The sequence below is a fragment of the Salmo trutta genome, chromosome 25 (assembly GCF_901001165.1).
Source record: "Salmo trutta chromosome 25, fSalTru1.1, whole genome shotgun sequence".
Lineage (NCBI taxonomy): Eukaryota > Metazoa > Chordata > Actinopteri > Salmoniformes > Salmonidae > Salmo > Salmo trutta.
The window spans coordinates 37,382,294-37,407,588 of NC_042981.1; the positions used below are offsets into that span (position 1 = coordinate 37,382,294).

Consider the following 25,295-nt stretch of genomic DNA (forward strand, 5'->3'; position numbering starts at 1 on the left):
AAATTGAAAACAACAAACAGCAGGGATCTAGATGGCCACAAACCCGGAACAATCCGTGATCCCAGCCATAATGGCTAACCGCGTCGAGGGCTGCGTTCAAGAAAACCCCGCTAGCTTGATATGCAGCTAGGCTAGCTGCGACGCCAAATAGCTCCTGAGACCCGTCCTTGGTCGACAGGATCACTGGAAAGAGACAAGCAGTCCCAGCAACTGATGCCAACTGTGTCGTGGGATCCCAACTAAGCTAGCAAGCTACCAAGAACTTTCCAATACACTTTCAAACAACAAACTTTTCAAACAAACAAAACCGAGCTCTTCCTCGTTCCGCGTTCAACAGGAAGTGATGTGCAGCATGACAATGCCCCCGTTGCTATCTATCCCTCTCCCCTCTCTCTCTCTCCATCTGCTACTGTCTCTGTGTGGTGTCAGACTGGTCATAATATTTCTCTAAATATCTGTTCTATTAAAGCTTTAAGCAAGAGTGCTCAGGGGAGAGTGTGTGTTTGTTTGCTAATATGGGTCAGTTATTCTCCTCTGTCTGTAGATAAATAAAAGTGTGTTTTGTTCTATTTACAGCTAAACTCAATAGGCTGCTTCGTTTTGTAAACAACTCGTAGACCACTCGGTTTAGTAAACAACTTGGATGCTATGAATGATATATGAGAGAGTGTCCCTTCTGAGAAAATCACACAAGAACACAACTACTGTGTCAATGATGACTTGATGTTTTAGAGCTTTTTGTTAACTTCTTGGTTTGAACTTGTTCTAATGGCTACATTGATTGTTGGTTCTTAACACCAGAGTGAAGGGTTTGATTCTGGCATGGTCATCATATACTAAATTGATTTTGTGCTTTGGATGTTATGTGCATTGAATAAAACGACTACACTGAGCAAAAATATAAACGCCACAATTTCAAAGCTTTTACTGAGTTACAGTTCATATAAGGACATCAGTAAATTGAAATACATTCATTAGGCCCTAGTCTATGTCTGGGCAGGAGTGCAGTCGTGTGTGTGTGTGTGTGTGTGTGTGTGTGTGTGTGTGTGTGTGTGTGTGTGTGGGCCTGGCTCCACACACTGTGGAGCCAGGCCCAGCCAATCAGAATGAATTTTTCCCCATAAAAGGGCTTTATTACTGACAGAAATACTCCTCAGCACTCCCTCCCCTCCCTCAGATGATCCTGCAGCTGAAAAAAACGGATGGGGAGGTCCTGGGCTGGCGCGGTTACACGTGGTCTGCGGTTGTGAGGCCGGTCGGACGTACTGCCAAATTCTCAAATTATGTTGCTTATGGTAGAGAAATGAACATTCAATTCTCTGGCAACAGCTCTGGTGGACATTCCTGTAGTCAGAATCCAACTGCACACTCCCTAAAAACTTGAGACATCTGTGGCATTGAGTTGTGTGATAAACTGCACATTTTAGAGTGGACTTTTATTGTCCCCAGCACAAGGTGCACCTGTGTAATGATCATGGTGTTTAATCAGCTTCTTGATATGCCACACCTGTCAGGTGGATGGATTATCTTGGCAAAGGAGAAATGCTCACTAACAGGGATGTAAACACAGAATTTGAGAGAAATAAGATTTTTTTGTGCATATGGAACATTTCTGGGATTTTTATTTCGGCTCATGAAACATGGGACCATCACTTTACATGTTGCATAAAATGTTTTGTTTAGTATAATAGATGACCATATTATAAACATATTTCCCCCTGATATGTATAGTATTCACTGACTGAGGATGGTGGTGACCGGTTGGTTATTTTTGCTGGAGAATGGTGTTGTACTTGAGTTATAGTTCACTCATAGTTATGCAGAGATTCATTTGTGTGTCCGCATGCACGCTTGCAGGCACAGGCGTGTGTGTGTGTGTGTGTGTGTGTGTGTGCTGACAGGGGAACAGAAGGGTCACCCCCCCTGATGGTGTTATTATATGAGGATAAATATTTCACCCTGCAGAACACACACACTCCACACGCTGCGGCATCCAGTCCTGAATTATTTACACAAAACACACACTATTCCCTCCCACACACAGAGACCCACTTAAAATACAGTTTGGCTTCATGCTTGCAGATACAAACCCACCCACAAACCTCCCCACACATACGTATCGACAATAATTTGTGGTTTCAAATAGTAACTGTAAAACATCCAGTTATCAATTTGTCCAGCCCAGCAGTTACAGAGAAATGTACATATCATATTGTTTATATTCCCTTACCCTCATTCACGCTCAGGCTCCCAGGATCCAGTTCTCCAAGTCCACTGTCGTGCTTATTTCCACCTGGCCTTTTAAATGGGGACAAATTTCTATCAGGGATAGCACTCTGGCCAATCAATCACGTCAAGTACCCAAGAGAAACCAAAACCAGCAGGACTGTTGAACTAGGTACCCGGAGTAGGATAAGATCACTGGGACCAACTCTGGCTCTCAGATTTGCAGCACTGCTAAACATTTAGCTGAAAAGGGTTGTGGTTACGAATATGGATCTGTCTACTTGTTTAGTCACAAACAAACTCCAGGATTTTAGTAGATCTTAACGCTAGTGGCTTATTAACCATCACTTTGTCAGATGTACAGGTAACTGCCAAAAATAAAGGAAACACTTGAGTAAATGGTGTTTGCAATGGTGTTTGCAACGCCAGGGTTGTGGGTTCGATTCCCACGGGGGGCCAGTACGAGAAAAAAAAAAATGTATGAAATGAATTGAAATGTATGCATTCACTACTGTAAGTCGCTCTGGATAAGAGCGTCTGCTAAATGACTAAAATGTAATGTAAATGTAATACAAAGTATATTGAAAGCAGGTGCTTCCACACCGGTGTTGTTCCTAAGTTAAAGGCCCAGTGCAGTTGAAAATGTGATTTGCCTGTGTTTTATATAGATTTCCACAGTATGAGGTTGGAATAATACTATGAAATTGTGAAAATTATGATAATTCTGTTTGAAAAGACTGCCTCAAAATGTCAGCCTGTTTTGTTGGGATGGAGTTTTGGCCTTCCTGGTGACATCACCAGGCAGTAAATGAGTTAATAGGACAAACGTCTGGCAATAACAGCGAGTTTTCAATGTTCCCCTCCCAGACAGCCCTAGCAAAATTCTTGCTTAAGAAATTGCTCTTGCTAAGAAGCTATTTTGTTTCTTTTTGACCATTTTGATTGTTTCAATCACAGTAAGGTACTTATTCATTGCTACCCAGAAATGGTTTTATATTGAGATAAGTGGCTGCATTGGACCTTTTTAAGCAATTAACATTCCATCATGGTTATGTGTGGCTCCCGTGTGGCTCAGTTGGTAGAGCATGGTGTTTGCAACGCCAGGGTTGTGGGTTCGATTCCCACGGGGGACCAGTACGGGGAAAAAACGTATGAAATGTATGCATTCACTACTGTAAGTCGCTCTGGATAAGAGCGTCTGCTAAATGACTAAAATGTAAATGTTATGTATAAAAGTGCCCAGTTGCCCATTATTTTGGCTACCATGGCTAAAAGAGATCTCAGTGACTTTGAAAGAGGGGTCGCAAAGGAACATAGGGGGTTTAAAAGTGTGCTGTGCTGTGTCTGTCTGTCTGTCTGTCTGTCTGTCTGTCTGTCTGTCTGTCTGTCTGTCTGTCTGTCTCCAGATCTCAACCCAATTGAACACGTATGGGATATTCTGCAGGGGTGCCTGAGACAGTGTTTTTCACTATGTCATGACTCGCTCTCCTTGGTGAGGATCAAAGGTGCCGGATCAGCTAGGCCTATGGCTGACAGATAGCCACACTCTCTCTCTCTCTCTCTCTCTCTTCTTGGAGTTGGCCTGGTTTTGTGACTAAACAACCGGTCGTAAACTTTCTCTCTATTGCACCTGCACTATGGAGAAGTTAAAAATCCCTTTGTTACAACAGAAAGACTTTTCCAAAACTTCAAACAATGAACATTGGGACAATATATTTCAATATCCAAATGTTGGGAATTATGACGGATGTAATATGGAAAATGTATCTATATTTTGTGATATCATTAAAATGTATCAGAAAGGCTGTATGACAAGAACTGTAATTGTACACGTCCTAGTGATCAGGTTTGCATCTAAATGTTGTATAAAATTCTTATACTTAATAATTTATATTTTTGAAAAGATTAAAATGTGATTTTAGCTTTCTAAATGAGATACTGGCTTTTCATATAAACCTGGGCCAAGTCAGTAGCCACGCCCACGTGAGCACAGACATTGTGTCAACATGATGGAACCGCCTTTCCGACCAGAGTGCTTAAAAGGACTCGCTGAAGAATTAACATATTAGATCAGACAGCGTGAAGCGGTGGCTACACAGCTGGAAATAGTTAAAACTACAAGACCAGAAAATGGTAAGACCCTCAATCTCTCGATGAGTGACGAAGGTGATGACTAGACTAAAACGTGCACCGCCTGCAGGTCTGCGTGTAACGTAGTCTAGGACAATTGACCAAGACGAGAGGGAAGGACAAGTTCCTCTCACCATCATAGATACCTCTGAGGTATCTATCTAACGAACATAGGGAAATACAGATCCCTCTGAACACCGCGTGGTACACCCCTGATGTATCCATCTAGGACACTCCAGAACGAAAGAAGCCTACAACTAAGAAGGACATTGTGACCTCTAGTGGATAACCAGAGACTTACATCGAACCACTTCCCATAGACGGATCGAGTTCAACAGAGAGGAGACAAAGACGCGTAAATATATACATTGCAATTGTTTTTGAATGAGCGGTTGTTCATGTGCAAAGTATTCATATTCCAATGAGCATACCTTCCACATGTACGTACGATAAGTCCACTCTTTGTCTCTCCCGCTCTTTATCTTTCCCCACCAAACTTTCCATTGTGTAACAAGCCATCATATCGGGTTAGTCCACTAGGGACTTTTCATTGCATTATGTTAGTAATCAATATAACCTATATCGTGTGTGTTTATGTGATTATTTAGTTAGTTAGTAAATAAATAATTAAGCCAATTTGTGTATCGCTGATTCATCACTTAGGCTAGGGTTCGTGCAGATATCCAAGGATTATGCAATGTTCAGAATGAGACCGATATGAGGAAATGATTGATTGATGACCGCTATGATATCGATATATTCCTGAGTTAATTCGGGAAATGGTAACTCGTTAAATAACATTTTCCCGTGGTGCCCCAAATTACTAATGAATGAATTGTTACATGATTAATTTAATCAAGTAATAATTAAACGTAGTAGGTAATTATTCGATAAATAGCATGTCATCACATTAACCTGTCTGGGGTATGTGGGACGATTTCGTCCCACCTACGTAACAGCTACTGATATTCCAGTGGCGCGATTTTTGAATCGTTAGAAATACTATTACTTCAATTTCTCAAACATATGACTATTTTACAGCTATTTAAAGACAAGAATCTCGTTAATCTAACCCCACTGTCCGATTTCAAAAAGGCTTTACAACGAAAGCAAAACATTAGATTATGTCAGCAGAGTGCCCAGCCAGAAAAAATCAGACAGCCATTTTTCAAGCTAGCATATCATGTCACATAAACCCAAACCACAGCTAAATGCAGCACTAACCTTTGATGATCTTCATCAGATGACACACCTAGGACATTGTGTTATACAATACATGCATGTCTGTTCAATCAAGTTCATATTTATATCAAAAAACAGCTTTTTGCATTAGCATGTGACGTTCAGAAAACGCATAACCCCCGGCAAACTTCCGTTGAATTTACTAACAGTTTGCTAAATTACTCACGATAAACGTTCACAAAAAGCATAACAATTATTTTAAGAATTATAGATACATTACTCCTCTATGCACTCGATATGTCCGATTTTAAAATAGCTTTTCGGATGAAGCACATTTTGCAATAATCTAAGTACATAGCCCGGCATTACAGGGCTAGCTATTTAGATACCCACCCAGGTCAGCATCCACCAAAATCACATTTCCTATAAGAAAAATGTTCTTACCTTGCTTGTTCTTCATCAGAATACACTGCCAGGACTTCTACTTCAATAACAAATGTTGGTTTGGTCCCAAATAATCCATCGTTATATCCAAACAGCGACGTTTTGTTCGTGAGTTCTAGAATGCTTCTTCCCGGTTTCGCGCATGGCGCATTGGCGTGTCAAAAATGTCTAAATATTCCATTACCGTACTTCGAAGCATGTCAACCGCTGTTTAAAACCAATTTTTATGCCATTTATGTCGTAGAGAAGTGATAATATTCCGACCGGGAGTATGCATTGAGCCTAAACAGCCGAATAAAATTTCTCCTCAGAAGCGACTCATGCACGCGCATCATTCAAAGGTCCTCGGAGCATCCACTTACAAAAGGCGATAATATGTTTCAACCTGAGGCTCCCTCGTAAACCTTCAGTTATTTCGCGGGCTCTGAGAGCCTATTGGAGCCCTGGGAATTGTCACGTTACAGCTAAGATCCTTACTTTTCAATAAAAAGATGCAAGACGCACGACTCCTTGTCAGACAGGGTACTTCCTGCTTGAAACCTTGTCAGGTTTTTGCCTGCCATAGGAGTTCTGTTATACTCACAGACACCATTCAAACAGTTTTAGAAAATTCAGAGTGTTTTCTATCCAAACCTGAACAATAATATGCATATTCTAGCTTCTGAGTTGGTGTAGGAGGCAGTTAAAAATGGGAACATATTTTTCCAAAATTCTCAATACTGCCTCCTAGCCCAGACAGGTTAATGATAGTCACATCACGACAACCATTATAAAAAAAACCCCACCAAATTATGGAATTTCTTGTGGAAGAATGGTGTCGCATCCCTCCAATAGAGTTCCAGACAGAATCTATTCCAAGGTGCATTGAAGCTGTTCTGGCGGCTTGTGACGGCCCAATGCCCTATTAAGACACTTTATGTTGGTGTTTCTATATTTGGGCAGTTACCTGTATATCGATGTGAGTTTAAAGGAGGACTCTATTTGATCTATATCTATGTGAGGGTAAAGGAGGACTCTATCTGATCTATGTGAGTGTAAATCAAATCAAATGCTTCGTAAACAATAGGTGTGGGCTAACAGTGAAATGTTTACTTACGGGCCCTTCCCTACAATGTAGACAATAGACAAATAGATAATAAATATACAATGAGTAATGATAACTTGGCTGTTTACACAGGGTACCAGTACCGAGTCGATATGCAGGAGTATGAGGGAATCATTAGGGATTACTATCTGATGTACACTGAGTGTACAAAACATTCAGAATACCTTCCTAATATTGACTTGCATCCCCTTTTACTCTCAGAAAAGCCTAAAATCGTCAGGCATGGACTATACAAGGTTTCGAAAGCATTCCACAGGGATGCTGGCCCATGTTGACTCCAATGCTTCCCGACTGTTGTGTCAAGTTGGCTAGATGTCCTTGACACACTCAAACCGTTGCACCTGGCACCTACTACCACACCCCTTTCAAAGGCACTGAAATCTCTTTTGTCTTAACCGTTCATCCTCTGAATGGCACACATACACAATCCATGTCTCAATTGTCTCCAAGGCTTAAAAAATATGTTTTAACCCGTCTCCTCCCCTTCAGCTACACTGATTTTGAAGTGGATTTAACAGGTGACATCAACACGGAATCATAGCTTTCCCCTGGATTCAACTAGTCAGTCTGACATGGAAAGAGCAGGTGTTCCTAATGATTTCTACACTCAGTGTATATCTTCGTGAGGCTAGCGAATGATGTGGCCATTTTGTGCTGACGCTGCACTGTGTAATTGTCCTCATCTGTATGTGTTAAAATAATCCCCTTCTCTGACAAGCCCTCAGCCACACACACACCGTCATCTGCCCATGTTAAGGTACTCTCTAATTGCTCTCTGACACACCAATACTTCTCTGTCATGCTAATCTCACTTTAATTGTATTGGCCCTGTGTGTTTCTGTCTGTTTTGGATGTTACTGCAGCAACACAACACATGCAGTTCAGGAGTGAAAATGTGCTTAACAAGCCACACTGTTTGCATTAATAGTGGTTAACATGATTTGCGAATGACTACCTCATCTCTGTACCCCACACATACAATTATCTGTAAGGTCCCTCAGTCGAGCAGTGAATTTAAAGCACACGTTCAACCACAAAGCCCAGGGAGGTTTTCCAATGCCTCGCAAAGAACAGCACCTATTGGTAGATGGGTAAAAAAAAAAGCAGACCTCGAATATCCCTTTGAGCACTTTTGATGGTGTATCAATACACCCAGTCACTACAAAGATACAGGCATCCTTCCTAACTCAGTTGCCAGAGAGGATGAAAAATGTGATAGGCTGTGATAGGAGAAACTGAGGATGGATAAACAGCATTGTAGTTACGCCACAATACTAACCTAAATAGCGGAGTGAAAAGGAAGTCTGTACAGAATAAAGAATATTCCAAAACGTGTCCTGTTTGCAATAAGACACTTTTTGTCCTGAATACAAAGCATTATGTTTGGGGCGAATCCACCACAACACATTACTGAGTACCACTCTTCATATTTTCAAGCATGATGGTGGTTCCATCATGTTATGGGTATGCTTGTCATCGGCAAGGACTAGGCAGTTTATTAGGATAAAATAAAACAGAATAGGCAAAATCCTAGAAGAAAACCTGGTTTAGTCTTCTTTCCAACAGCCACTGGGAGACAAATTCACCTTTCAGCAGGACAATAACCTAAAACACAAAGCCAAATATACACTGGCGTTGCTTACCAAGATGACATTGAATGTTCCTGAGTGGCCTAGTACAGTTTTTACTTAAATTGGCTTGAAAATGGCTGTCTAGCAATGATCAACAACCAATTTGACAGAGCTTGAAGAATTTAAAAAATCATGTATAAATATTGTACAATCCAGGTGTGCAAAGCTCGAAGACTTACCCAGAAATATTCATAGCTACAATCGCTTCCAAAGGTGATTCTTGTATTGACTCGGGTGTGAATACTTATGTAAATTTGATATTTCTGTATTACATTTTCAATAAATTTGCAAACATATCTAAACACGTTTTCACTTTGTCATTATGGGGTTTGGTTTAAAAAAATATATGCATTTTTTTTTTTTCATTCAGGCTTTAACACAACAAAATGTGCAGTATGTTAAGGCGTAAGAATACTTTCTGAAGGTACTGTACCTCTACCAAGATGAGTGGGTGAATAGCATCTATATTCATAGTCATTCTATCAGCCAATTAGTGCTGTGGCCATATTTTATGTTGAGCTGCAGCCAGAGCAGTAGCAACAATGGGTCGATGGATGAGGGTAATTTTCATGGTGGCCATATTGTGTCGAGCTGGAGCCATGGCCGGACCAGTGGCACTAGCAGCTGTAAGAGATGGATGAGGGTAATTTCCATGGCCTCAGGCAGCACTATATCACCAGGAAACAGAGGGCTTTAACTCATTGGGCATTTCTACACACACGCACAAGGACACACATTTGTGGACACACACTTTTGTAGTCACACATACTAACTGTACAAGGGCACAAATGTCTGCCCTCACACACACATGCATGTGTTCACATACATCCTCCCTTTGCGGTGTATCTTTCTTTCCTCTCATCTCTGTCTTCATATTGACTCATTTGAAATGTTCAGCTTTTACTTCAAGTTATGCTGTTTTCAAATGAAACACAACACCTTTCTTTCATTAAAGCTTTTAGAATTGATTTGTGTCATACTGTGATGAAGCTGTGTGCCCATCACCTAATAAACACTATAAACGTAATTGTATTATTATTTTTTATTAATACCCGGAGCACTTTGATTGTAGATCATTCCTGAGGAACCCTGCATTTTCTTTCTCATTAAGCATGGGCATTTGTCTGTGTGAGCAGTGGAAGTTTACCTCCATTTTTTTTTGTTATTGACAATGTGAAGGTGTCTGAGGTTGCTTCCGAAATGTTATGCCTTATAATTGTAAAGGTTTGTGTGAGTCCTTTTAAGAGTACTCACTTTTGTCTCTCGTGTCGACGAGGGTTCTGGCGCTTCCTGGTTTGGATGTCAGCTGGCAAACCGAGGGTTTTTGGAGACGCGCAAGTTTATCCAGTGTCAGGGGCGCACGGCATCAGATCATTTGTATTGTGTGACTTGTTGTCCCTTTTGACAAGGTTTCATGCTATTATTGAAATGTGTACATTCATGGTAATTACTATTGTATTGCCTGTGTATGTGCATTTATTTCTGTTATTGGTTCCATTAATTATTGATAGGCGGATTCTGGATATGCTTCCTGTCAGGTGGTTTCTGAAGGGTAAAAGAACCAGTCATTTGGCTGGGGACAGAGGGTATGCCAGGCCAAGGCCTTGACTAAAATATCGAGTCATGTCGACATTTTGATTCTAGCCTTTTCTTTATTTTGTATGTATTTGTAAATGGTGTTCATTGTCTTTGTGAATCCTGGACCTTCAACACATTGTAAATGGTGAGCACTCTACTCTCCTGTCTGCTTCCTCACTAATCTCTTCGGCAACAGTCTCCCTAACACATAGCAAAGACTCTCTCTCTCTCCCGCTCTCTTTCCCGCTCCCTCTCTCATTCTACTGGTATTGTATTCCATGCTGTGTTTCAGCCCTACATGTTCAAAGTGCGAGCTCTGACCTCCACATCACCTCTCTACTCTACTGCCTCTACAGCAGAGAGATGGAGGAAGGGAGAGATGGATAGAAATGGCTAGGGTGGCAGAGGGAGACGGGGACGGGTTGAGGCAGAGAGGGATGTGGCGGGGAGAGGGAAGAAGGCAAGAGATCGGGAGGGGGCTGCGGAAGACAACGAGGCAGGGAAATGGGGAGGGAAGGGGGCCGAATGAAATATGGAAGGAGAGGGAGAATCCATCCCTCCATCCATCCATCTGCCTTGTATGGAGAGATCTGTTATTGGAGGGCCTCGCTCTGATTGAGTGATTTAGATTATGTATTACTGTCTTAAAGGTTTATAATTGTGTGATATGTTCCCTAGGGGGTAGATGGGCTGTTGTAATGGAGTCCTATATTAGCTTTATTAGAATGTAGTCATGCGTAAGGATGGACCCAGGGTACTGTATGTATGACTAATGTTCTCATCTTAGTGCTGAATGACTTTGTGCTTTTTGAGTTCGGTTCGATTATATAATTATATATTTTTTTAAATCAGTTTTGATTTCGGTTTTCAATGATTTTATTTAACATTAAATGCACTATGCATTATGTGGGTTGAATTCTGTAACACAGAATAAAACAATTAATAAAAGACCCATGATGGTAGTGACTGCCCACGTATTAATCATCATTTATTCACATGACTTCAATAAAATACTTTAGTTGTGTATATTACATTTGTTTTATTATTTAATTCCTTATCTCATCTCTATAGAGCTGCTGCCTATGCTGTCTGATAAAATCACAGTTTAGTAGTTGTTCAAAGTAAATAAGACATACTTTTATGACTGCCGAATACCAGCTATCAATCACTTGGATCATATATTTTCAGGTAGAGATACCTCGTGAAGCAACAGCTGCACTCTATATCACCTCATGATCGCGCATTCTTCTCTCTTCAGTAGCAGGCCTAAAAGAAACCGGTATATGAGCAAAGGATTATGGTCATTGTAGTTAATTACAACAATGTATGCGCTAAATTATGTTGAATATTAGCCTGTTGGAAACTACAACTCCCTACTACATCGCACTGTTCAGGCTGGATCGTATTTATCTCTAGAGAAATGCATTGAGCTCACCAAATTAAGAAAGGAAATGTTTAAAAACTGAAAAATAACAAAGATTGGTTAATCGCTCAGCACTACATCTTATAGTGAACATACAGTGCATTTGGAAAGTATTCAGACCCCTTGACTTTTTCCACATTTTGTTACATTACACCTAAAATGGATTAAATAAAACATTTTCGTCATCAATCTACACACACTACCCCATAATGACAAAGCGAAAACACTTTTTTAAGAAATTTGTCCAAATTTATTACAAATAAAAAACTGAAATACCTTATTTATTATTGAGCCTTTCCTATGAGACTTGAAATTGAGCTCAGGTGCATCCTGTTTCCATTGATCATCCTTGAGATATTTCTACAACTTGATTGGAGTCCACCTGTGGTAAATTCAATTGATTGGACATGATTTGGAAAGGCACGCAGCTGTCTATATAAGGTCAGTGCATGTCTGAGCAAAAACCAAGCCTTGAGGTCAAAGGAATTGTCTGTATAGCTCCGAGACAGGATTGTGTCGAGGCACAGATCCGGGGAAAGGTACCAAAACATTTCTGCAGCATTGAAGGTCCCCAAGAACACAGTGGCCTCCATCATTCTTAAATGGAAGAAGTTTGGAACCACCAAAACTCTTCCTAGAGCAGGCTGCCTAGCCATACTGAGCAATTGTGGGAGAAGGGCAAGAACCTGATTCTGATAGAGCTCCATAGTTCCTCTATGGAGATGGTTGTCCTTCTGGAATGTTCTCCCATCTCTGCAGCACTCCACCAATCAGGCCTTTATGGTAGAGGGGCCAGATGGAGACCACTCTTCTTTAAAAGGCAAATGACAGCCCGCTTGGAGTTTGCCAAAAGGCACCTAAAGACTCTTAGGTCATGAGAAACAATGTTCTCTTGTCTGATGAAACCGAGATTGAACTCTTTGACCTGAATGCCAAGCGTCACGTCTGGAGGAAACCTGGCACCACACCTACGGTGAAGCGTAGTGTTGGCAGCATCATGCTGTGGGGATGTTTTTCAGCGGCAGGGATTGGGAGACTAGTCAGGATCTAGGGAAATATGAACGGAGCAAAGTACAGAGAGATCCTTGATGAAAACCTGCTCCAGAGCGCTCAGGACCTCAGACTGGGGCGAAGGTTCACCATCCAACAGGACAACGACCCTAAGCACACAGCCAAGACAACATAGGCGTGGCTTTGGGACAAGTCTCTGAATGCTCTTGAGCGGCCCAGCCAGAGCCCGGACTTGAACCCGGTCGAACATCACTGGAGACCTGAAATTAGTTGTGCAGTGATGCTCCCCATCCAACCTGACAGCTTGATAGGATCTGCAGAGAAGAATGGGAGAAACTCCCCAAATGCAGGTGTGCCATGCTTGTAGCGTCATACCCAAGAAGACTCAAGGCTGTAATCGTTGCCAAAGGTGCTTCAACAAAGTACTGAGTAAAGGGTCTGAATACTTATGGAAATGTGATATTTCAGTTTTTTATTTTTATACATTTGCAAACATTTCTACTAACATGTTTTTACTTTGTCGTTATGGGGTATTGTGTGTAGATTGATGAGGGGAAACACTGTTTAATACATTTTAGAATAAGGCTGTAACCCACCCCACCCCACACACACACCCACACTTTCGAAGTCACTCTTGAGCGATCTGCCTACACACACACACACACACACACACACACACACACACACACACACACTGCCCCGAGGTACAACATTCAACCTATTTCCTGTGTGTGTGTGTGTGTGTGTGTGTGTGGTCAGATCATACATTTTCAAGCTGCTCTGATGTGTGACTCACTTCCCTGATGAGGTGAAGTGGATTATGGGATTTGGAGTTGACAGATGTCAGCTGATTATTGTAATCCTCTTGTTGCATAAAAACAAAGACTATAGCAGACAAACATGCACGCACACAAACCTTTGCTGTGTGTGCTGTAGGTGATTGTGTTGTGACGTGAGTTGCTTTCTCGAAGCTTTCTGTGACCAGTCTGAGTGTGTGTATGTTATTTTGCCTTTACCAGTTACGGTTGTCTGAGGATGAGTCACTGTGTGTGTGTGTGTGTGTGTGTGTGTGTGTGTGTGCTATACTATTTTCTTGTTTTTATGTAACAGGAGGATTATGATAATCAGCTGACATCTGTCAACTCTAAATCCCATAATCCACTTCACCTCATCCGCAAAGTGAGTCGCACATCAGAGGAGCTTGGAAATGCATGATCTGACCACGCACACACATGTGCATATGTTGAGGTTGTAACACTGCAATTAGAGACATTCCCTTAGGGGAAATAGGTCAAATGTTTTGTCTACCTCAGGCCTGTGTGTGTGTGTGTGTGTGTGTGTGTGTGTGTGCACACAGGTAGATCACTCTAGAGTGACTTGGAAATTGGACGCCTATCCATGTCCTGAGGATGTTGGGAATTGTTCAAAACCGGTTACTAGGGGCAACAGTGAGCACTATTACCATCAAGTAGGCTTGGGTTTTGCTAGGGCGTTGTGGACGGGCCTAATCCCATGACTCTGAATCAGAAGGTTGGCTGTTTCGATCCCATTTAACTTTAGTGGCTATGGTGGGCTGGTGTGGTGTTATAACCCTGTCCAGTTGGACCAATTTCGAAATTGGACATTTGGAGAAATTGACGTGTATAGTCTAATTCTGTAGTGAGACTGTGAGGTCTTGTTTGTCTGTGTGTGTGTGTGTGTGTGTGTGTGTGTGTGTGTGTGTGTGTGTGTGTGTGTGTGTGACCCAAGTGAAATAGGAGAGGAGTCTACAGAAGGCCAGTTTCATGACCCTGGCCCGGTCCAGAAGCTCAGACCATTAGGTTTTAATGGCAGAGCTTTAGATAGCGTTTCTCCAGTAATATTGATCCCAGTCTACTGTTTTACTGTTACTGCTGCTAATACACTGCTCAGATCATAACAACCATTGACAACACGTCTGCTACCTCAGATCCTATCTTTGTTTGTGGCTGTGTGTGTGTGTGTGTGTGTGTTGTTTGGTGATCCTTGCCAGTCAAGTAATGCTTTGGAAGCTGGAAGCACTCCACACCAGTCCACTATAGCCACCAGAACCATTAACACTACTCTGCAGGGATTCTATCCATCCCTCCACCCTCCCTGTTCCCATTCACACCCCCCTGCAAATCACTCAGCAGGCGAGAGGGATGGAGGGGTGGAGGAGGGAGGAAGTAGAGAGCGGGGTGGAGGAGGGAGGGAGGGGTGGAGGAGGGAGGAAGTAGAGGGAGGGAGGAAGTAGAGGGAGGGGTGGAGGAGGAAGTAGAGGGAGAGGTGGAGGAGGGAGGAAGTAGAGGGAGGGATGGAGGGGTGGAGGAGGGAGGGAGGGATGGAGGGGTGGAGGAGGGAGGAAGTAGAGAGAGGGGTGGAGGAGGGAGGAAGTAGAGAGAGGGATGGAGGGGTGGAGGAGGGAGGAAGTAGACAGAGGGATGGAGGGGTGGAGGAGGGAGGAAGTAGAGAGCGGGGTGGAGGGGTGGAGGAGGAAGGAAGTAGAGAGCGGGGTGGAGGGGTGGAGGAGGAAGGAAGTAGAGAGCGGGATGGAGGGGTGGAGGAGGGAGGAAGTAGAGAGCGGAGTGGAGGAGGGAGGAAGTAGAGAGTGGGGTGGAGGAGGGAGGAAGTAGAGAGCGGGGTGGAGGGGTGGAGGAGGAAGGAAGTAGAGAGCGGGATGGAGGGGTGGAGGAGGGAGGAAGTAGAGAGAGGGGTGGAGGAGGGAGGAAGTAGAGAGCGGGGTGGAGGAGGGAGGAAGTAGAGAGCGGAGTGGAGGAGGGAGGAAGTAGAGAGTGGGGTGGAGGAGGGAGGAAGTAGAGAGAGGGATGGAGGGGTGGAGGAGGGAGGAAGTAGAGAGAGGGGTGGAGGAGGGAGGAAGTAGAGAGCGGGGTGGAGGGGTGGAGGAGGGAGGAAGTAGAGAGCGGAGTGGAGGAGGGAGGAAGTAGAGAGCGGGGTGGAGGAAGGAAGTAGAGAGAGAGATGGAGGGGTGGAGGAGGGAGGAAGTGGAGAGCGGGGTGGAGAAGGGAGGAAGTAGAGTGTGGGGTGGAGGGGTGGCGGAGGGAGGAAGTAGAGAGCGGGGTGGAGGAAGTAGAGAGCGGGGTGGAGGAGGGAGGAAGTAGAGAGAGGGATGGAGGGGTGGAGGAGGGAGGAAGTAGAGAGAGGGATGGAGGGGTGGAGGAGGGAGGAAGTAGAGAGCGGGGTGGAGGGGTGGAGGAGGAAGGAAGTAGAGAGTGGGGTGGAGGAGGGAGGAAGTAGAGAGCGGGGTGGAGGAGGAAGGAAGTAGAGAGCGGGATGGAGGGGTGGAGGAGGGAGGAAGTAGAGAGAGGGGTGGAGGAGGGAGGAAGTAGAGAGAGGGGTGGAGGAGACGAGGAAGTAGAGTGCGGAGTGGAGGAGGGAAAAAGTAGAGAGTGGGGTGGAGGAGGGAGGAAGTAGAGAGAGGGATGGAGGGGTGGAGGAGGGAGGAAGTAGAGAGAGGGGTGGAGGAGGGAGGAAGTAGAGAGCGGGGTGGAGGGGTGGAGGAGGGAGGAAGTAGAGAGCGGAGTGGAGGAGGGAGGAAGTAGAGAGCGGGGGTGGAGGAAGGAAGTAGAGAGAGGGATGGAGGGGTGGAGGAGGGAGGAAGTGGAGAGCGGGGTGGAGAAGGGAGGAAGTAGAGTGTGGGGTGGAGGGGTGGCGGAGGGAGGAAGTAGAGAGCGGGGTGGAGGGGTGGAGGAGGAAGGAAGTAGAGAGCGGGATGGAGGAGGGAGGAAGTAGAGAGAGGGGTGGAGGAGGGAGGAAGTAGAGAGAGGGGTGGAGGAGGGAGGAAGTAGAGAGAGGGGTGGAGGAGGGAGGAAGTAGAGAGCGGAGTGGAGGAGGGAGGAAGTAGAGAGAGGGGTGGAGGAGGGAGGAAGTAGAGAGCGGAGTGGAGGAGGGAGGAAGTAGAGAGTGGGGTGGAGGAGGGAGGAAGTAGAGAGAGGGATGGAGGGGTGGAGGAGGGAGGAAGTAGAGAGAGGGGTGGAGGAGGGAGGAAGTAGAGAGCGGGGTGGAGGGGTGGAGGAGGGAGGAAGTAGAGAGCGGAGTGGAGGAGGGAGGAAGTAGAGAGCGGGGTGGAGGAAGGAAGTAGAGAGAGGGATGGAGGGGTGGAGGAGGGAGGAAGTGGAGAGCGGGGTGGAGAAAGGAGGAAGTAGAGTGTGGGGTGGAGGGGTGGCGGAGGGAGGAAGTAGAGAGCGGGGTGGAGGAAGTAGAGAGCGGGGTGGAGGGGTGGAGGGAGGGAGGAAGTAGAGAGCGGGGTGGAGGAGGGAGGAAGTAGAGAGCGGGGTGGAGGAGGGAGGAAGTAGAGAGAGGGATGAGGGGTGGAGGAGGGAGGAAGTAGAGAGCGGGGTGGAGGGGTGGAGGAGGGAGGAAGTAGAGAGAGGGATGGAGGGGTGGAGGAGGGAGGAAGTGGAGAGCGGGGTGGAGAAGGGAGGAAGTAGAGTGCGGGGTGGAGGAGGAAGGAAGTAGAGAGCGGAGTGGAGGAGGGAGGAAGTAGAGAGTGGGGTGGAGGAGGGAGGAAGTAGAGAGCGGGGTGGAGGGGTGGAGGAGGGAGGAAGTAGAGAGCTGAGTGGAGGAGGGAGGAAGTAGAGAGAGGGGTGGAGGAGGGAGGAAGTAGAGAGCGGGGTGGAGGAGGGAGGAAGTAGAGAGGGGTGGAGGAGGGAGGAAGTAGAGAGCGGGGTGGAGGGGTGGAGGAGGGAGGAAGTAGAGAGCGGGGTGGAAGAGGGATGAAGTAGAGAGAGGGATGAGGGGTGGGGGAGGGAGGAAGTAGAGAGAGGGATGGAGGGGTGGAGGAAGGAAGTAGAGATAGGGGTGGAGGAGGGAGGAAGTAGAGAGTGGGATGGAGGGGTGGAGGAAGGAAGTAGAGATAGGGGTGGAGGAGGGAGGAAGTAGAGAGCGGGGTGGAGGAGGGAGGAAGTAGAGAGCGGGGTGGAGGGGTGGAAGAGGGAGGAAGTAGAGAGCGGGATGGAGGGGTGGAGGTGGGAGGAAGTAGAGAGCGGGGTGGAGAAGGGAGGAAGTAGAGTGTGGGGTGGAGGGGTGGCGGAGGGAGGAAGTAGAGAGCGGGGTGGAGGGGTGGAGGAGGAAGGAAGTAGAGAGCGGGATGGAGGGGTGGAGGAGGGAGGAAGTAGAGAGCGGAGTGGAGGAGGGAGGAAGTAGAGAGAGGGGTGGAGGAGGGAGGAAGTAGAGAGCGGAGTGGAGGAGGGAGGAAGTAGAGAGTGGGGTGGAGGAGGGAGGAAGTAGAGAGAGGGATGGAGGGGTGGAGGAGGGAGGAAGTAGAGAGAGGGGTGGAGGAGGGAGGAAGTAGAGAGCGGGGTGGAGGGGTGGAGGAGGGAGGAAGTAGAGAGCGGAGTGGAGGAGGGAGGAAGTAGAGAGCGGGGTGGAGGAAGGAAGTAGAGAGAGGGATGGAGGGGTGGTGGAGGGAGGAAGTGGAGAGCGGGGTGGAGAAGGGAGGAAGTAGAGTGTGGGGTGGAGGGGTGGCGGAGGGAGGAAGTAGAGAGCGGGGTGGAGGGGTGGAGGAAGTAGAGAGCGGGTGGAGGGGTGGAGGAGGGAGGAAGTAGAGAGCGGGGTGGAGGAGGGAGGAAGTAGAGAGCGGGGTGGAGGAGGGAGGAAGTAGAGAGCGGGGTGGAGGAGGGAGGAAGTAGAGAGAGGGATGAGGGGTGGAGGAGGGAGGAAGTAGAGAGCGGGGTGGAGGGGTGGAGGAGGGAGGAAGTAGAGAGAGGGATGGAGGGGTGGAGGAGGGAGGAAGTAGAGAGAGGGATGGAGGGGTGGAGGAGGGAGGAAGTGGAGAGCGGGGTGGAGAAGGGAGGAAGTAGAGTGCGGGGTGGAGGGGTGGAGGAGGAAGGAAGTAGAGAGCGGAGTGGAGGAGGGAGGAAGTAGAGAGTGGGGTGGAGGAGGGAGGAAGTAGAGAGCGGGGTGGAGGGGTGGAGGAGGGAGGAAGTAGAGAGCGGAGTGGAGGAGGGAGGAAGTAGAGAGAGGGGTGGAGGAGGGAGGAAGTAGAGAGCGGGGTGGAGGAGGGAGGAAGTAGAGAGGGGTGGAGGAGGGAGGAAGTAGAGAGCGGGGTGGAGGGGTGGAGGAGGGAGGAAGTAGAGAGCGGGGGTGGAAGAGGGATGAAGTAGAGAGAGGGATGAGGGGTGGGGGAGGGAGGAAGTAGAGAGAGGGATGGAGGGGTGGAGGAAGGAAGTAGAGATAGGGGTGGAGGAGGGAGGAAGTAGAGAGTGGGATGGAGGGGTGGAGGAAGGAAGTAGAGATAGGGGTGGAGGAGGGAGGAAGTAGAGAGCGGGGTGGAGGAGGGAGGAAGTAGAGAGCGGGGTGGAGGGGTGGAAGAGGGAGGGATGGAGGGGTGGAGGAGGGAGGAAGTAGAGAGCGGGATGGAGGAGGGAGGAAGTAGAGAGAGGGGTGGAGGAGGGAGGAAGTAGAGAGAGGGGTGGAGGAGGGAGGAAGTAGAGAGAGGGGTGGAGGAGGGAGGAAGTAGAGAGCGGAGTGGAGGAGGGAGGAAGTAGAGAGTGGGGTGGAGGAGGGAGGAAGTAGAGAGAGGGATGGAGGGGTGGAGGAGGGAGGAAGTAGAGAGAGGGGTGAAGGAGGGAGGAAGTAGAGAGTGGGGTGGAGGAGGGAGGAAGTAGAGAGCGGGGTGGAGGGGTGGAGGAGGGAGGAAGTAGAGAGCGGAGTGGAGGAGGGAGGAAGTAGAGAGAGGGGTGGAGGAGGGAGGAAGTAGAGAGCGGGGTGGAGGAGGGAGGAAGTAGAGAGGGGTGGAGGAGGGAGGAAGTAGAGAGCGGGGTGGAGGGGTGGAGGAGGGAGGAAGTAGAGAGCGGGGTGGAAGAGGGATGAAGTAGAGAGAGGGATGAGGGGTGGGGGAGGGAGGAAGTAGAGAGAGTGATGGAGGGGTGGAGGAAGGAAGTAGAGATAGGGGTGGAGGAGGGAGGAAGTAGAGAGTGGGATGGAGGGGTGGAGGAAGGAAGTAGAGATAGGGGTGGAGGAGGGAGGAAGTAGAGAGCGGGGTGGAGGAGGGAGGAAGTAGAGAGCGGGGTGGAGGGGTGGAAGAGGGAGGGATGGAGGGGTGGAGGAGGGAGGAAGTAGAGAGCAGGGTGGAGGAGGGAGGAAGTAGAGAGCGGGGTGGAAGAGAGATGAAATGTGTAATAGCGTTGGGTGATGTTATAATCCTTCAGGCCAAGCCCTTCTGCCGTTCGATGATATATTACCCTTCTCTCTCTCTCTCTGTGTGTGTGTGTGTGTGTGTGTGTGTGTGGGTGTGTTCCCCCAATGTGATGTAGCTTGAATCTCTCTGTTGAAGCAGCGTAACATCTCTAGAATGGTGTGATTCCATGTGAGATATTATGTGTGTGTGTGTGTGTGCCACCCACTGTTCCCCCACTGTGACAGCGATGTAGATTGAATATCTGTTGAAGCTGCGTAACGTCTTTCTAACGGTGTGATTCCACCAGAGATTGTGTGTGTGTGTGAGAACACAGGGACTTAAATGATAGAATGTTGCACGGTGCTGGTTTACTCGACAGACTGTGTGTGTGTGTGTTTGTGTGTGTGTCGATGAAAGCCTTCAGGGAAATTTCTGCTTAGATGCTCATCCTGGCTCCATATTGGCACCAGCACGAGCCTGCGTTCAAGTGCCAAGAACTGTGTGTGTTTGTGTCAGGGCCCAGTGTGTGCTCATGCGTGACCATCGCCTGAGAGTTTAACACTAAACTGCCACTAAATTAAATGGTCTCTTTATATTATATCAATAAATAATTGAATCATTCTAATTTATTACGCATTTTACGCATTTATTTAGTATTACCCATTTTACTCATTTGGTTCTCCCTCTAGCTTTTACTCTACTGCTTTTGTTTACTTTTTCTTCTCTCCCTCCATCCCTCTCTTCCCCTCCCATTTTTTTCTTTCCCTCTTTTCCACCCTGAGCTAAACGTTAAATCAATCGTGTTCTTCATTAGTGGACACTCACTCAGACACACAATCACCTTTTTGAGCTCTGAGGCGTCTTATCAGATTGTTACAGCTAATGAGTTGCATCATATTTGTGTGTGAAGCTAGCTTGGCAACTGAGTGTGATGGGCTATATATATATATATGTATATGTATATGTATATGTATATATATATATGTATATATATATATATATATATGTGTGTGTGTGTGTGTGTGTGTGTGTGTGTGTGTATACATACATACATACATACATACATACATACATACATACATACATACATACATACATACGTCAAGACAGTGTAAGATACAGTGGTTGCTCAACTAAAAGTTTTGTGATTATGCTGCATGACTTCGAGGGTAATTTGTGGTTTAGTACGGTACCCTGCGTCACCACTTCATTGCTCCAGACCAGCGCAAGGGGGAGTTAGAGCACTGATTATGCTTTTGGTTCCCAAGGCGCTAATGTGTCTCTAACTGACAATGAAGGGGCGGCATAAACCTAAATAGAAACTGGTAATTGTGCACTACTTACTAAAATTGTTGTTACACTAAGGTTTTATTCTAAGAGAAACTTAGACTACAATTAGGGTGTGGAAATGTTGGGATTATTTTTCTCTTACTGTAGTATTGTAGCCTACTCCCAACCGGTCACGTTGTACAGCGCCTGAGTGGAGCAGTGGTCTAAGACACTGCATCACAGTGCAGACTGTGTTGCTACAGATGCTGGTTCAATACCCGTGCTGGCCTCGACTGGGAGACCAATGAGATGACTGTAGGTTTTTGGTTTTTCTCCCACTAAATACATAGAATATTTTTTTCAAGTAACGCTCATTTGAAAATGAAATCATCTCCAAAATGTTATTTTATTTAAACAAAGCGATTTATTATTATTCATTTAGAATTATATAAAATCCCCTTGGATATTCTCACAGATATATTATTAACCCTGTTATTAGCAGGACAATATATATTGGTCATATTGGTCATGGCTCCTGAGTGGCGCACAATGGGATTGCCTTGCAGTTCTCCAGCTGTATCCACTGAAATAGCGGTGGGCGCGCAAGGTTCAAGGCACCCATCCCGAGGTCAGGGGGCACGGGATGGGCCGCAGAGCCGCGCACAGAAGACGGACCTAGCCCACCCCACTGGGTAGCACAGGGCAACACTTTAAGGGGCATTGCACTAATAATGGCACTGACTAGGGAAATGTTCCCGCTGTTCTTAGTGCCTGTCTGCATGTTCAAACTAAAACAATGTAACTAATAATGGTGTGAAAAATGCCCCTTAGATATGAATTCGGGGGGCAGATATTATTAAATATTACATTTTATTTACCAGTAGTGATGGACAGCTGGTGGCATTTTGAAAACAGGTTTTCAAACACTTGTAGCCCGATTAGCAGCATAATCAAAGTGAGGACAATCGGCGATCTGCTGTATACTTATGGTCTATTGTAAGCTGAAAGTCACACCTTTCCAGTACTCCTCACCCCGCCCCAAACTCCACCCTTAACACAGTTACCATTCTGTTTATTTAAAAAAAAAATGGCATTGCGAACAAAGAGAACAGACGAAATGGACAGTGTTTTCATCAAGCCAGGTTCTTTCTAAGGTGCTACCCGTTCCAGGTTTAGGACCGTAACCACGAGAGGACTTGAAAAGGAGCCGGAGCTGAAAGGATCACCAAAACCAAGGGTATTTTGGTTTCAGTGCATTTTCTTCAAAATAAAATAAAAATGTATATAGCCTATCAATGTGTAGGCGTACTGTGTAATAAAATCGATAATTAAGTAAAGTTAAATAAAACATTTAAAACATGTAAATGGTTGTGTCCTAAAAACATGAATGTGTTTTTGCAGAGCATACAATCATGTCAACAACCATCCGTGGAGATCGGTGGACAAAGGGCTGGACAACGGGCCGCACTGAAAAAACGCATGGTTGCCAAGAAAGCGGTTAGTTTTGCTAGATTCTTAAAATGTGTACGCAGCATTTGCGTGTTGGAGTCACTTTTAATTCTTGATTGATCTACCGTTTCTAACATAGGCCACTGTAATCGATGGAGGCTCAGGGCAATACCATTCTGCTCATCTGATGAAGATGTACGTGGATCAGATTCAAACTTTGAAGACCGAGATTGAGTCATTGAAGGCAGACCATCAGAAAGAGAAACATTATCTGAGGGCAGAGATAGACAGCTGATGCATTGGTCCAGAACGAGATGGAGTCACAATCCCTGCCAGGCACACCTGCGAGCTCTGGAACTCTTCCTCCGACAGGCAGAGTCAACTTACCTGGCGAAGTCGTCGGTTCACCCTGACATTTCCATTCCTCTTCTGACAACAGAACTTAACCAAGGTTAATGTGGCTTACCAGTGAACCTCCGGGTGTTCATCATTAATACTGTGTCTCGGAAGTTTCTGTCCATGACTGATGCAACCCGAAAAAGCATTAAAGACAGAGTTAATGAGTACTTGAGGTCACTGAGAGAGTCTGGATATGGCTGCTCTCCCTTATGTAAGGAATTAGGCACTTCCCCATGTTTACAACAGTATGTACTGTTGGCTATGTTTACTTGTCAGACTGCACAGTAGCCTATTAAACTAATGCAGGTGGCTTATCTTCAAAATGCTTTATTATCCAAATGTAAAAGCATATACTGTACAGTACTGTGTTTCTTCATCAGCATCTTCATGCTTTTGTTAATAAAATGATACAAATTCTCTTTCAAAATGCAGATGTTTATTCAGTTATGGATCCACAATGAATTACTATGGGAATAAATATCACTGAATTACAGAAATATTGGAACAAAGTTGTCTAATGAAGGTAAACAAATTGTTGCTTACTGGAAAATACTCTTTCAAACACACACTGTCACGTTGTACAGCGCCATTATGGCTATTAGCTGGACAATAGACTTGCCTTGAAGGAAGGTAGGGGGAGAATTCTATCGTCAAATGTATTTCTTAGTTAGGTTGGCTGTATCACAACCGGCCATGATTGGTTGCAATTTCAGTTTAATCCACCAGAAACGACTAAACAAATAAAACAACAAAAAGTATTATCATGTATCTCATCTGACCATGATTGGGAGTCCCATTGGGCGGTGCACAATTGGCCCAGCATTTCTCTCCCAGAAATAAATGTTTTGGCCTTTACAAATATTATTTTGGCCTTAATTCAGATTACAATCGTTCACTTTTGTTTTTTTGAAAACGAAATAACCTCCAAAATATTCTTATATTATCAAGTTTATGACACAGTCATATAGCCCGGCACCTACATAAAGCTGAGTGACTCACTCATTCATGGCTCTGGATCAAAATAAATAAGTACCAACATTCTTTCTGATAGTCTTTAATAAAGAAATGTTTTGGTTATCCTGACCTGGACACCATGTACAGTATAATAGCCTATTATGGGCTGTTAGCAGGACAATATACCTTTTCCAACACCTCTCTGTATTTTGATACTTTGTGGATTTGGCCTCCCGATTTGGCACAGCGGTCACTGCATCGCAGTGCAAAATGTGTTGCTACAGAGGCAGGTTTGATACCCTTGCCTGCCGCCACCTGGAGACCCATATGTAATTATTGGCGGTCACGATATATTGTAGGCCTACCATAGGCGACATGAATCTCACTAGTGTTGAGTAATGTGCTGTTAAAAGTGGTGTAGGTCTTATTTATTTAAAGAGCATATTGAAGTTAGAAGCAATAGGATTTGAAGCCATAGCCTATCGGCTGTGGACAACTATTTTAGCACCATTTCACGCTGCTCTGAGACAAGCATAGGGACTGGTCTTGATAAGTCAATGAGATTTTTATTTTCACTGAATCTCCATTTGGGTATTGGTTAGACTACAATTACGGTGTGGAAATGTTATGCTCTTAGTACTGTAGCCTAGTCACGACCGTCATGTTGTACAGTGCCCTATTTTCCATTCCATCCTAACAGAAACCCTGAGGGTTTTTCGTTTTTCTTGGAATAGAAACACCATTAATATTAATCAAATGAATATGTTCTTACAAAAAAAGGTTTTAAATTTAGTACAGCCTCTGGTGGTCAAACTAGCGTTAACTAGCTTTAATGGTTACAATGGCTGACACTTAAATAACGTGCCATAGAATTCTGTGGCACCATGCAAGCTGTGCTGCAGTACGCTGCAACTTTTAAAGGACTGTAGATCGATAATTCGATACACTGTCTGTCTCTCAAGTTATTGTTGTGTTTAGCTGTTTTCTAGTTTCATATTGTTCAATTGTTCTCATCGAAGTGTAGCACATTCACATGCTTCTGAACACAGATACATTAGGAATTAAAATATTATGGCACATAAAAAAAAAATTATGCTCAGGAACTGAAATGCAAAAAGCAGAGAGTTTGTGTGTGCGTGAGCAACAAGATCTCATAGTTTACTTTTGAAATTTGAGAGGAAGAGAACTTCCCAGAATGAGTGACGGATCCACCAGTGATAGTTCCATGTCTCTCTGATGTCTGATTACTCTTCTTCAGGCGGGGGAGGGACAGCGGTAAAGAGAGGGCGGGACAGGGGTAAAGAGAGGGCGGGACAGCGTTAAAGAGAGGGCGGGACGGGGGTAAAGACAGGGAGG

At 45.5% G+C, this 25,295-nt stretch overlaps 1 protein-coding gene and 1 long non-coding RNA gene across 3 annotated transcripts in view; both read left to right on the forward strand.

Annotated features, from left to right (window-relative positions):
* Nucleotides 1–25,295, forward strand: part of smyd3 (SET and MYND domain containing 3) — a 206,243-nt gene that overhangs the window by 77,727 nt on the left and 103,221 nt on the right. The window lies entirely within an intron of this gene.
* LOC115162517 (uncharacterized) lies at nt 21,744–22,841 on the forward strand. The gene is made up of 3 exons (XR_003869566.1): nt 21,744–22,374; nt 22,539–22,634; nt 22,726–22,841. It is a non-coding gene; the product is annotated as an uncharacterized LOC115162517 (long non-coding RNA).